Raw genomic sequence first — 14,017 nt, forward strand, 5'->3', positions numbered from 1 at the left:
AGCAAACTTGGGGTGTCCATGGAGTTCGGGGCTGCTGAGGCATAGAGTATGCGGCCAAAGCTGTGTGAGGAGCCTGGAGAGAGTAGCTGGGAACTTCATCCTGTAGGGAGAGTGGTCCACGCCCTGTGGCCCCAAGGTAAGTATTTTGGAGATATGTGCGGTTGTCACCACGACTAGAAGTCAGGTAGGGAGGGCCTGGAATGCGAGATATTGTGCTGTGAGCCAGATAATCCCACAGAGTGAGGATTGGCCCCTCTCCCAGTAAGATTTTTCAAAGATCCACCAAACCCAGTCTACACAAAACTGCTGCTGTCCAATATTACAAGTCACATATTATATTTTAAATGTTCTAATAGCTATGTTTAAAAAAGTAAAAAGAAACAAGTAAAATTAATGTTGGCACTAATCTTATTGTATATTTTTTAAAATTTTACATTTATCCAAAATATTATTTTAACATATAGTCAATATAAACATTAACATGGAGATATATTACATTATTATTTATTATTTTATTTTTAAAAAGATTTTATTTATTTATTTATTTATGAGAGACACAGAGACATAGGCAAAGGGAGAAGCAGGCTCCCTGCAGGGAGCCAGATGTGGGACTCGATCCCACAACCCTAGGATCACACCCTGAGCCAAAGGCAGATGCTCGGGCAGCCCGGGTGGCTCAGCGGGATAGCGCCACTTCGGCGCAGGATGCAATCCTGGAGTCCTGGGATCGAGTCCCACATCAGGCTCCCTGCATGGAGCCTGCTTCTCCCTCTGCCTGTGTCTCTGCCTCTCTCTCTCTCTCTGTGTCTCTCATGAATAAATAAATGAAATCTTAAAAAAAAAAAACCCAAAAAAACAAAACAAGGGCAGAGCTCAACCACTGAGCCACCCAGGCGTCCCTGAAGAAAGAGAATCTTAAGTAGGCTCCATGCCCAGTGCAGAGTCTGATGTGGGGTTTGATCACATGACGCTGAGCTTATGACCTGAGCTTAAATCAAGAGTTAGATGCTTAATTGAGCCACCCAGGTACCCCCCTTTTTTTAAAAAAAATTATTCCAAGTCTACTAGTCTACAATATCCAGAGTAATCACATTTCAAATGCCCCGTAGTCACATAGCGAGTGGCTTGTGGTCACTGAGTTGGACAGTACAGATTGAGACCCTAACTTTGTGTACGACACCAAGCATTGGTGTTTTAGTTCTTATTTTTAAATTTTTTTTTCAGAAAGTATTGGTGTTTTAATGTACTTTTGAATTTTAATGTACTTGAATTTGCTAGGAATGCAATTACTGTGCAAATAGAGGTTTGAGGTTTGACTGTATTTTTCTTTTCTCAGAATTTTTTCAAGAGTTGTTTACCATTTTGGAAAGTGATATCCTCCAACGGCACCGTTCTGTGGTTAAGTCCCCAGAACAGCACATTTGTAGCTGTCACGTTCATGGTGATTCTGGGCGTACGGGCACTGAGTACTTCAGTATTATCTAGGTGTCTTTTTTTTTTTTTAATAAATCTTTTTTTTTATTTTTATTTATTTATGATAGTCACACAGAGAGAGAGAGAGAGAGAGGGAGAGGCAGAGACATAGGCAGAGGGAGAAGCAGGCTCCATGCACCGGGAGCCCGACGTGGGACTCGATCCCGGGTCTCCAGGATCGCGCCCTGGGCCACAGGCAGGCGCTAAGCCACTGCACCACCCAGGGATCCCTCTAGGTGTCTTCTTTATCTGCATCTAAGCAACTACTTGTTGAAATATGTATTATTTTGGGGGATCTCTGGGTGGCGCAGCGGTTTAGCGCCTGCCTTTGGCCCAGGGCGCGATCCTGGAGACCCCGGATCGAGTCCCACGTCGGGCTCCCGGTGCATGGAGCCTGCTTCTCCCTCTGCCTATGTCTCTGCCTCTCTCTCTCTCTCTCTGTGACTATCATTAAAAAAAAAAAAGAAATATGTATTATTTTACAATATATCACTTTTATTTCTTCTTTATATTAGATCTGAGCATTATATTGGTTTTTAAAAAAAGTATGTGTATAGTAGCATATATGTATATATTTCTTATCAGGTTACCATAGGAGCTATTTAAACATATTTGACTAATATTAAACTACTGCTAATCATGAAAATATTGGCTGTAAATACGAATATAAAAAAATGCTAGTTATAAAAAGGAATGTTAGGTCCCTGTAGCAGAGAAGGGGTCCCGATGTAGGCTTTAAATCTCTCTCCATCTAGAAGCAGAACACAAACTAAAACTGGTATGAATTATAGGGATAGATAAAAAAGCACTGATAATTTGCTTTATTCATTTTTTTATATGAAACATGCACCAAAGTTCTCTGATTATAGAAAACTCGATGATGCCTTCAGATTATTTTATAAAGTAAAGCTCTCCCCCAAAATATTATCTCCTGTGATGTAAAATGACCTTTTAAAAGCCAGTTTTTCATATTATATGTTTACTTTAAAATATCAGGACCTCCTTTCATCCTCTCATCTTGGAATCTATTTCCTGGTCTTAATTTAATTACATCCACCACATCTGATGAGTTTCCTCTGTTGAGAACTTCCCTCTAGAGCTCTTAACATTGGGCAGAGCTGTCAGCGGTTCCTCTGAAGACCCAGGAAATTCTACGACAAAACAGTCTCTCGTTAGGCGCTGCATAGGAAAGTACATTTTACGCTTTCACTTTTTTCTCAATGGCAGTAAACATAAAATACACCGCATGTGCGTATGTGTGTAGTAACTAGCAAGACAAAATGATTTATTTTTAGGATTACAACAAATTAGAAAATTCTCAGGCCCTGAACCTGATTTCTAGTCTAACTCCAGAGCTGATTTCATGGGCCGTGAAGACAGGCGCCGGCTGCTTGGCCAGGGAGCCCCCAGCACAGGGCGTGCCCACAGCCAGTGAATGCAAAACTGCTGATGAAGTTGCTCTATTCATACCTGCCTCCTCATTGCACATTTTGAGGGAACAATAATGGCCACATTTACCCAGCTCTTTTTATGGGCCGGGCCCTGTGCCAAGTGTTTGAATCCTTCACAGTAGGAGTTACTGTCCATATTTTACAGATGAAAGATTTATCTTTCTATTTGCTTCGGAGGCAGGCCTGGGGATTTACATGCAATTACTAACTAAATATGGGTTGAGCTAATTTAGGTTTTAACCTCATCTGTTTTTCAAAACAATGGCCGATTCAACTGTCCTAACCGCAGGTTGGTGATCTCATCAGCTTTTCTCCAGGCCCCGCTTTGCATTCTCCTTCCTTAGTCAACCAACATTTGTTGCATACCTGCTCCAAGCAAGACCCCCGGAAGCTTACAGAAGCCGTTCATATTCTGCAGTGTGAGGTGGGCCCAGGGGCAGGGTAGGAAAATCTTGTTTCCCTCAGGAAGGGTGAAGTTACAGAGCTCTCGGAAAGCACCGCTCTCAGTGAGTGAGGCTGTGGCCCTCCATCTGCTGCACATGGGAGTCACAGCTTGGACTTTCTTCTCAGTAACTGGGATAAGTAGTCAAATTGTGGCCTCTGGGGCTCTTAAAAGCCCCATCCGGGTACTTCCAAGATGCAGTCAAGGCGGACTACCAGGGTACCTGGAGGTAACGAATTAACAGATGTCAGCCAGTTGGACAACTGAGTCAATCATATGCCAATTGGGCCTGGGAAGAGCTTCCCTTTGGAAAGGGATCTCGTTGCCTCCCACCCTGCTGTCAGGGCCCTAATGGGGATAGCAGTGGCTGAGGGTATCGGCTCCAACACTCCTCACTGGGTAACCTTGGGCAAATTACACTGATCTCTCCATGCTTGTTTCCTCATCTGTAAGATGGAGACAGAGTAATCTCTTCACAGGTTTGTGAGAATTAAGAACTAATGTGAGGCACCTAGAATGGTGCCTGGCACGTGGTAAGGCCAAGATAAGTGTCAGCTGTTTTGTTACAGGCAATGAGTAAGACAAGAGAGTCTACCTCTCTTACCTTCAGACGCTTTCAAGCAAAGCAAAAGATACAACCCTCCTTACCTGTCCTCCCTGCTACCCTGAGAGGCTTCGTGTGGACATAGGCCCTCCTGCCTGGTGTGGACTGGACCAGTGGTTGCGGATTTAGGTGTAATGGCAGGGGCCTAGCCATTGGACAGCTATCCTGGAGTCCCCACCAAGGGCTCTCAGGGGTGAATAATTTCTTCTTGGGTCTCACTCATTTCTCCAGCTCTTTGCTCGATTTTCTTATTTTTTAAGATTATTTTTCAACAAAGAAAGTGCAAGTCAGGGGAGGAGCAGAGGGAGAGGCACAAGCAGACGCCATGCTGACCAATAAGCCCGACATGGGGCTTGATCCCACGACCCTGAGATCATGACCTGAGCCAAAACCATGAGTCAGACACTTTAACAGCGCTACCCAGGCGCCTCTACTCCATTTTCTTGTGTTTCAGGTTTATATACATCCCCGGATAAACTATGTATGTTGACAAGGATTTTATGTCCTCTGTAATATGAAAATTATCGTAGCATACTCTCTTTACCTTAAAATTTTCTTTGTAGATTCTTTGTATTTTTTCTTAATCTGTGTCACATATGTATTTGTATTTGTGTATATACATGTGTACATATATGTACCAATTTACAGGCCCACCAGCAGTATATAAGAACGCATGATAGATTTTATATTTTTAAATTGTGTTTGTTTTAAAAATTAAAAAAATATATATGGATAGGAGAAACATTCAAATACTACAGAAAATAAGCAAACTAAAAATAAATACGAATCTGTTCTGTGCCTCTACCCTGATCCCCTGTTCCAAAGGAATCGACTTCCACAAGTTTAGTGTGGATACTCCTACATTCATTTCATATATGATAGTCCTTTTCAAAGTTACACAAATGGGACGATTCTGACCTATGATTGCATACCTTGCTTTTCTTTAAAATATATGATTTTTCCATATATAAATACATACAAATCTACCTTATCCAATTTAGCAACTCTCTAAGTATTATATTAGATCAATGTTGATGTAACAAAATCTATTTGACTATTTCAATTTTCACCAAGTTTGGAAATTTTTCAGTCATTATTCACATAAATATATTTCTGCTTCCACTCAACACTTTTTTCTAGAACTTCCGGGATAAGTGATAGACCGCTTGACATCATCCCACAGGTCATGAGGATCTTTCTTCATTTCCTTTCCCTCTGTTTCTTCCTTTTTCTTTTTTTCCTGAAGATCCAATTGGCCTTATTCAATGATCCACAAATCAGTAGCATCCCTTCTAGTAAATAGGTGCTCAGCATCTGATTCTTTTTTATGTCTTCAGCTTCTTTTCTCATCATGCCCTGGTTTTTCATAAATCCTTCAGCGTATTTTAAATAAATATTTTAAATTCCTTGTTTGCTAATTTGCTTTCTCTGCCAATTCTGGATCTCTGGATTTTGACTGAATTTTCTCCTGTTTATGGATCACGTTCTTCACTTCTTGGAGTGTCTACAGTAATTTTGATTGGATACTAGATATTGTGTGTCATACCACTGAGGGTCTGGAGTCTGTGGCTTCCTTTGGAGAGTGCTGAGTTTGTTTTGCCTGATAGTTAAACTGCTTGAAGATTAGCTTGAGCCCATTAAGGCTTGTTTTTAAGCTTTTTTGGGATGGATTTAGAGTAACCTTGCTAATTATGTGTGATCATTCTGGAATCTTCTCTCTGGCTAGTTGGAATCCAAATGCTCTCAGCACTGTGTCAGCTCTGGAAACCTTCTGACTTATAGATACCTCGTATTTCCTTGCCTTTTGGAGTTTCACTGTACATGTATATGACTAAATTTTAAGCAACAGGTTCAAGAGGATTCCTTTCGGATTTCTAAAGTTTTTTCTCTATGTATCTTTCTCCTCTCCAGTATTCTGAATCTCAAATTCCAGCCACTTCAGTCTGCCTAAACTCCGATCTCCAACTCCTCAAATCTGCAGGTCCCCCCTCCATGTGCCAAGCCTCGGTATTCCTAGGACTCACTTTGTGTGTTTCTCATTTCTCAGGGATCTCAGTCCTGCACTGACTATTCTAATGTCTAAACACTGGTGTTTTCTATATTTTGTCCAACTTTTGTTTATGAAATGAAGGTAAGTCTGGTACCAGTTGCCCCTTCATGGTGTAGAAGCAGAAGTTCCTAAACACTATTTTAGAAATTCACATCTTTCATTATCTGTAATTATAAACTCCATGAGGACATACATGTTGATCTCTAAACAAAGATCTGGTAGATATTTAGGCTTAGTGTGTAAAACACTTTAATTTTTTTAAAGATTATTTGAGAGAGAGAGAGAGCATGATTGGGGGAGGGGCAGAGGCACCCCTAAAACACTTTAATTTCTTTATAACAGGTCTATTATACTTTTGAAAAAGGGAGATAATAAATCATGGAAACTATCACAGAAAAATGGAAGCTTAATGGAGAACAAAGAAAGCAAGAAAGAAGATGTGATTTCATTTATAATTTAGGTGAAAATGACAGACATACAGGGGCACCTGGGTGCTCAGTTAAGCCTCTGCCTTCCCCTCAGGTCATGATCCCAGAGTCCTGGGATCGAGTCCTATATTGGGCTCCCTGCTCCGTGGGGAGTCTGCTTCTCCCTCTCCCCCTCCCCCTCCCCCCTGCTTGGTCTCTCTCCCGCTCTCCCTCTCAATAAATAAAATCTTAAAAAAATGGGAAATAACAAACATATAATTCATGAATGAGCACTACCTTACTTACATTTTTTAAAATTTTAAATTTGAAAAAAAACCCGATACTATATATCAAGCAATTGATTTAAGCTAAGAGGTTAAAGAATACATGGCGGGTGTTTAAAGATCACTTATTATTTTGCAATACTGCTTAGCAAAAAGGCACAGCACAGAAAATGTAGTTATGATGGAGCCAAGCCAGGTTTTAGGCTTATTTAGTGTTCCTTGCTTGTTTCAACCTGATTCATCACAACAAGGTCTTTGTTTATCTCCCTGAGTCATAAATATTTTGTACTTAGTTTCTATTGTGAGGAAAGAACAGAAATTTGTTACACAGAGCCTGAACCAGCCAAGGATTATTAGGCCATGTGATTGGCATTACCACTTTTCTTTAAATGAAGATTCTCACATATCTGATTTCATACATTTCTGAATCAAAGAAAGGGCTAATATAATTTTGTTCCCACATTTCTCTTAATACAGAGAACTTATGAACCTTTAGCTCTCACAGACACCATGCTTTTTATCCCTTCCGCTAGGTATCTTAGAACAACGGCTGACAAATAGTATTGCTTAATAAATATGTTGCATAAATGAGGAAATTCATGAGGTTGACCCTTTGTTTTCATGAGTTTATTGGCTACACGCTTTTTTCCCTTTGATGAATTGTCTTTTCCTTTCTTGACCTGTTTTCTTTTGGGGTGCTCCTATTTTTCTTACTGCTCTGTAAGAGTATTCCTATATATTAACGACATTAATCCCTTTCAAGTCATTATGATAAATGTTTTTCCTAATCTGTCTTTTCTTTCTTGACTCACAGAACTCTTTTATGTACTGAAGGTCTTTACCATCAATACTTTTCCTGATGACTTTTGTCTTTGCTGTCATATTGTAAAAGTTTCACCCTATAAATTATATATTATCTATATCTTCTTCTTTTAAAGGTTTTTATTTAAATTCCAGTTAGGGAATCCCTGGGTGGCACAGCGGTTTAGCGCCTGCCTTTGGCCCAGGGCGTGATCCTGGAGACCCGGGATCGAATCCCACGTCGGGCTCCCAGTGCATGGAGCCTGCTTCTCCCTCTGCCTATGTCTCTGCCTCTTTCTCTCTCTCTCTGTGACTATCATAAATAAATTTAAAAAAAAATTAAAAAAATTCCAGTTAGTTAACATACAGGGTGATATTAGTTTCATGTGTGGAATTTGGTGATTATTCACTTACAGTATCCTCTTCTGGTATTATTATTTCATTATTTACTTTCACATTTTTTATACCTTTGGAATTTACTTCCTTTTTTTTAAAGATTTTATTTATTTATTCATGAGATACACAGAGAGAGGGAGAGAGAGACAGAGACACAGGCAGAGGGAGAAGCAGGCTCCACTCAGGGAGCCCGACATGGGACTCGATCCCAGGACTCCAGGATCACGCCCTGGGCCGAAGGCAGATGCTTCAGCATGCTGAGCCACCCACGGATACCCTGGAATTTACTTCCTTTTGAGGTGATTATTGGCAATATAATTTTTATAATTTTTATAGTTTTTAATTATAATTCAGCGTAATTCTTATCAAAACCCTAGGTAACTTTCTTGCAGAAATTGACAAGCTGATCCTCAGATTCATTTGGAAATGCAAAACACCCCAATTTTAAAAATGAAAATAAACGTTACAGAACTAACACCTCACAATTTCAAGACTTACTACAAAGCTATAGTAACCAAGACAGTATGGTACTGACATAAAAAATAGAGATATAGATTAATGGAAAAGAATCCAGGGTCCAGAAACCCATACATTTATGGTCAACTGATTTTTTACCAGGGTGCCAAAGACAATTCTTGAGGAAAAAATTGCATTTTGACAAATGGTGCTGGGACAACTATATATCCAGATGCAGAAGAATGAGGTTAGATCTCTACTTCACATGATATAAAGAATTAACTCAAAATTGTTCAGAGACATAAATCTAACAGCTAAAACTATAAGACTCTTGGAAAAAAAGCCATTAGAGTAAATCTTCATGGATTTTGGATTAGGCAGTAGGTTCTTAGATATGACACCAGAAGCTCAAGAAAGAAAAGAAGAAAAACCGGACTACATCAAATTTTAAAACTTATGCTGCAAATTATGTATAAAGATGGTGAAAAGGCAACCCACAGAATAGGGGAAAATACTTGGAAATCATAGATCCAAAAAGAGATTTGCAAACAGAATGTACAAAGAACTCTCATAACTCAATAATAAAAAGGAAAATAATCCAATTAAGTAATGGGCAAAGGATCTGAATAGACATTGCTCCAAAGATGACATACAGATGGCCAATAAGCAGATGAAAAGATGCTCAGTGTCATTAGTCTTCAGAGAGACGAAAACCCAAATCACAATGAGATACAACTTCACACCCACGGGGGCGGCTACAGTAACAAAAGATGGACCACGGTAGGTGGCGCGGAGGACGTGGAGAAACCGGGCCCTGCTGGATTCCTGGCGGGAACGTAAGGTGGTGCAGCTGCTCTGGCACACAGTCTGGCAGTTCCTCAAAAGATTAAACGGCCTCCTATGATCCTGAACTTCAATCCCTAGACGATCCAAGAAGAGTGAAAACACATGTCCACGTAAAAGCGTGTGTGTTTATGAGTGTTGGTGGCAGCGTTTCTCTCGATTGCCAGAAAGCGGGGTTCGAATGGCTGTCAACTGATGACAACGCCATACGGTATGGCTATGCGATGGAATGCTACTTGGCCGTAAGAAGTAACGAGCTCCCGATCCACGCTGCCATGCGGGTGAACCTCGGACACGGGACGCCAAGGCAGAGAAAGGTCACACAAGGCCACATAACCCAGGCTTCTGCGTAGACGAAACGTCCAGGACAGGCAAAGCGTATGGAGACAGAAAGGAAATGACTGGTTTTTCGGGGTGGAAGACAGGAAGTGACTGACTAGTGATAGGTTCGCGGTTTCTATTTGGGGTGGAGAAATGTTCTAATTTTTTTTTTTTTTTTTGAAATGTTCTAAATTTAAATCGTGATGGTTCCGCTACTCTGGGAGTAAGTATACTGTGAGACCGTACACTGAACGGGCCGAGTCCTAGCTCAGTAAGGACATTAACAAAAAGAATACATATTTTTGGGGTATGACATAATCTATAGGATTCTCTCCTTTTGCAGATGTTGGAAACTTCCAAAATAAAAAGTTAAAAGGATATACACCCCGTGGGATCCATCAAGATGGTTTCTTTCAACACACTAACGTGATACATTATGCTGGTAGATTTCCTAGGGTTGAACTGCCTCTTCATACCGGAACCCCCCCCCCCCCACACACACACACCCCTGCTTTCTGGTCCTGATATACTGGTTTTTCAATACATGGAATAATCAACTTGTATTTTATTTAGGATCTTTGGATCTGTATTGATAAGTGCAATAGGTTCGTGGGGTTTTTCCTGCTTTGTCAACGTTCAGTTGTCCCTTGTGAGACCTGATACTTTTCAGTTCGGCACATGACCACACAGAATACTGTTTATTTCTTGCTTCTCTGCAGCCATCTGCGGCCATGTGAGTTTCTGATTATAAGATCTAGGCAGAAGTGTCCTATATGGTTTTAGAAGCCATCCTCAATGGAGCTGGCACCTGGCCTTTGCCTTTGCCCACCGTCCTGCTTGCTGGCATACAGGCGTAAGGCCTGGAGCTAGCTGTTACTGTCTTCCACCGTGAAGACGAGGTGGCACGTGTGAACCAGAAGTAGCCTGGATCGTGAGGCCATCGTGGCTCTGTGCTGACGTGCGGGCTCTGGACTCCCTACCCTGGACGTGTACGTGAGTCTTGTTTAAGTCACCCCAACCGTGGGACCGCCTCACTCACCTGATAGGTCAGATTTTGATATTAGGGCTACACTCACTTCATACAATAAACTGGGAGGTTTTCAACTTTCTCTACAGCCTGCAGTTGTTTAAATAGCGGAACTATTTGACCCTTGAAGCTGTTATAGAAGCCGTCCAACTGGGCCGCCTGGGTGGCTCAGTGGTTTGGAGCCTCCTTCAGCCCAGGACGTGGGATCGAGTCCCACGTGGGGCTCCCTGCATGGAGCCTGCTTCTCCCTCTGCCTGTGTCTCTGCCTCTCTCTCTCTCTCTGTCTCTGTCATGAATAAATAAAACTTTATTTTTGAAAGATTTTGTTTATGAGATACACATCGAGAGACAGGTCTCTATGGGGGGTGTTTCGTTTGTTCTATTAAAGACGTGCCAATTGAATCAGTCTTTTCAAAGTACCAACTCATGGACTTATTAATAAATTTCCCAATCGTTTGGCTTTCATATCAGTTAATTCCTGCTTTTGTTGTTATTCTCAGGTTGTTCTTGCTTTTCTAGTTTTGGGTACCTAACTCATTAGTTTTCATTCTCTCCAGTATAATAATGAAAACACGCAAGGCTATGAATTATCCTCTGGCTGCAGCACTGGCCAGAGCGCAGAGCTCTTTGCCATATGGTATATTTATTTTCATTAAATTTTAAAAGTTCTGCAAATGAAGCTTTGGGTTCCTTTTTGAAGAATATTACACATTTACAAGTAGTTATACTGAATTGGATTTTCCCTTTGGTATGAACTTCTCATTTGATTTTAATATGATAGACTATAAGCCTTGGGCAATTTCTACTTTTTAAATTTTATTGAGATTATCTTTCTTTTTTGGAAGAATATATAACTGATTTTTGCAAATTTTCCACGGATTCAAAAAATACATGTGTTTTCTGTAAGATATAAAGAAAGATGGTGGTAAACACTTTAGGAAGTAAATGCTCATCTCTTAAACACATATTTTTGTGTATTGGGTTTTAAATTTTGGTTTTAATACATACTACTTCAAAACCAAAATCTGAAACAGAAAAGCTATTCCATTCTGTCACTTAAGACTCAAAGGTGATGGTTTTGAAGCTCTTGCCTTTGTCCCCTAGATGGGCAACCCCCAAGAAAGGAGGTAACCATATCACACTTCCCAGAGCCCTCACCAAACAAACTCATCACTGGGGGAAATGACAGTTGATATTGATTATAGGCAAACCAAACATTTTGGTGTTTTTTACCCCCTGGTCTTGATCAAGCAGGTGCTCCCCTAAATCTGACAAGGGTCTTGCAGACACAGGCACAAATTATACCTTTGTACTTCTCTAACTTCTTAAAACCTAGAGTATGTGTCTTATATGTGACACGCAAGGTTTCAGAGGGACTAGCTCGGTTTGGATATGAAAAACCTCACAGCACTTAGAATCCTGCCTACCCCGACGGGGGTGCAAGGTGTCCCCATTTTACCGGTGATATTCACAGGAAAGCATAGTAGGGCATCAGGGGTCCTCACCGAGTTTTCATTCTGTTTTGCCTTTACTCCATCACTTGACTGCATTTTGTGTTAAGTGTAGTTGGATCAGCTTGGGTCTCCAAATTGGGTGGCCTTAGGTTTCTTAGTGAAGTCACATTCTCTGAATATCCCAGCCCCTCTGACAGTCTCGAATATAAACAAGCTTTTGGTGGTCAGAGTGGAGAAGACACTGACCCAGGAGACTTATTCTCACCTCCACCCCTTAAACCTCCGTGCATAAGTTTTTTCCCACCCGCGGGTCCAGTTTTGACTTCCTTGGGGTTACAGAATTGTTTATACACAGAGCAATTTCCCGAGCAGCTGATCTGCTTTGCGACTTTCCACCTCCACTCCTATCCATTACCTTGGAGAAGCCTTACCGTGGAAAGGGATTTCTTCACAGAAAATGGCTCTCCGACCTCTGACACTCAGCGGGAAGGACGAAGTGGCTCTGACGGCAACGGTCCATGAAGAATGCATGGCTGCCCCCGCGAACAAGAGCACCTGCACCTTCGGCAATGGCTCTCCACTCTAATGCTCTCTTAGTGTGGGAAGTTGGGGCTGTTTGGGGGGTGTGGGCCAGGAGATGGGCAGAGCGAGGAAGCTTGGGCAGGTCCCAGCCCCTCTGTGCCTCAGCTTGCTTAGCTGTGAAAGGGGGATACCCGCCCCCCCGGAAGGCTGTTGTGAGGTCATTACTAAAGCACATAATAGTGGTCGGGAGTGGTCTAGAACTCTCTGATATTTTCACTTCCCATAAAGGAAATCAGGATTAGAATGTGATTTACCTTGGACTTTTGGGCCTTTCATCACTCATCTCATCCCTAAGCTGCATCCAGCTGCAAACGATTTCCTGTCTCCTGATCTCATCTTCCTTTAATTCACTTCGCCAAAACCGAGGCAATCACTGTGAACAAAGGTCAGCAGAGCCCTCGGCTCCTCCAGCAGATACGGTGGCCTGGCCCACGCGTGATGGGGAACAGGAGGAAACAGGAGGAAAAGCATGTCGTTGACGCGGTAAGAGAAGCCCAAATGAAGCGAGGCGACGGTGGCCTGGGCTTGGGGGCCAGTGAAACCTGGGCCAGGTGAGGCAAGCCCCCCCGGAGGTGGGCAGGTGTGCGGAAACCCGGACAGATGCCTTCCATCGGCGACAGCCGGTTCAGGAGAAGGGGGGCAGCGGCTCCCTCCTCGTGGGACTCCGGGTTACGGGGTGCAGCACCGGAGCAGAGTAAGGAGCCCCCGCTCTCCCTGCGCCCGGAGCCGGGCTGGTGTCTCCTAACAGGCGGCACCTCGGAGCGCCAGGGCTGCGGCCCCCGGGCAGGGCAGCGTGCGGCCCGTCCCTCCCCGAGCACGGCCCGCGAGCCCGGCGCAGCTGTCCCCGGCCAACGGGACCGAGGGGGAGGCACCGCAGTCTTCTCGGAATTTAGGACGGGTATCTGCCTCTGGGGACACCGGGAACTTGCGTCTGCGTAACTGCCTGACTAGGAAGAGTGAAAACCCGCCCATCTTCCGGCCTCTCAGGTCAGGAATTCCGGGTAGGGCTGGGTCCAGCGGGGTCCTGCGGCCGCTGCACAGGTGGCAGCGGTGGCTGCAGGGAGCGCCAGGCCACACTGCCCTGGGGCGGGCCCAGCGGGCCCCAGCCAGGTCCTGGACCTGAGTGTCTCCAGGTCGCCTCTCGGCTCAGAGGAGGTCATGGAGGTGGGCGCAGTACTTCCGTCCTTCGGGCACGTGTCAGGCTCTGGGAGCCACTAGGCCCTGGCCGGGGCTCCTGCCCTCCTGCTCATGAGCTCTGGGGGGCCGGGCTGCCAAGGGCCCAGCAGTCGGTGCCCTGGAGACGCGTCCCTCCCTGTCTCTCTCCTGCGGTGACACGGGGTGGGGAGGTTAGCCTTCCGCCGACACATTTGGGGGCGGGTGTCCCCCTTCTCTGCCCTCCCCGACGGCGTCGAGCTCCGGCACGGGC

At 43.5% G+C, this 14,017-nt stretch overlaps 1 long non-coding RNA gene across 2 annotated transcripts; it reads right to left on the bottom strand.

Moving 5' to 3' along the window:
• Nucleotides 1–1,885: 1,885 nt before the first annotated feature.
• LOC112661901 (uncharacterized) lies at nt 1,886–13,359 on the bottom strand. 2 transcript variants are annotated; one of them, XR_004811105.2, is made up of 3 exons: nt 12,441–13,359; nt 3,291–3,589; nt 1,886–2,624 (listed from the first exon to the last, which is right to left on the bottom strand). It is a non-coding gene; the product is annotated as an uncharacterized LOC112661901 (long non-coding RNA). The 2 variants fall into 2 exon arrangements; XR_003138077.3 differs by lacking the exon at nt 1,886–2,624 and having other exon boundaries at nt 2,727–3,589.
• Nucleotides 13,360–14,017: the final 658 nt, after the last annotated feature.

Source organism: Canis lupus, chromosome 31 (genome assembly GCF_003254725.2).
Source record: "Canis lupus dingo isolate Sandy chromosome 31, ASM325472v2, whole genome shotgun sequence".
Classification (NCBI taxonomy): domain Eukaryota; kingdom Metazoa; phylum Chordata; class Mammalia; order Carnivora; family Canidae; genus Canis; species Canis lupus.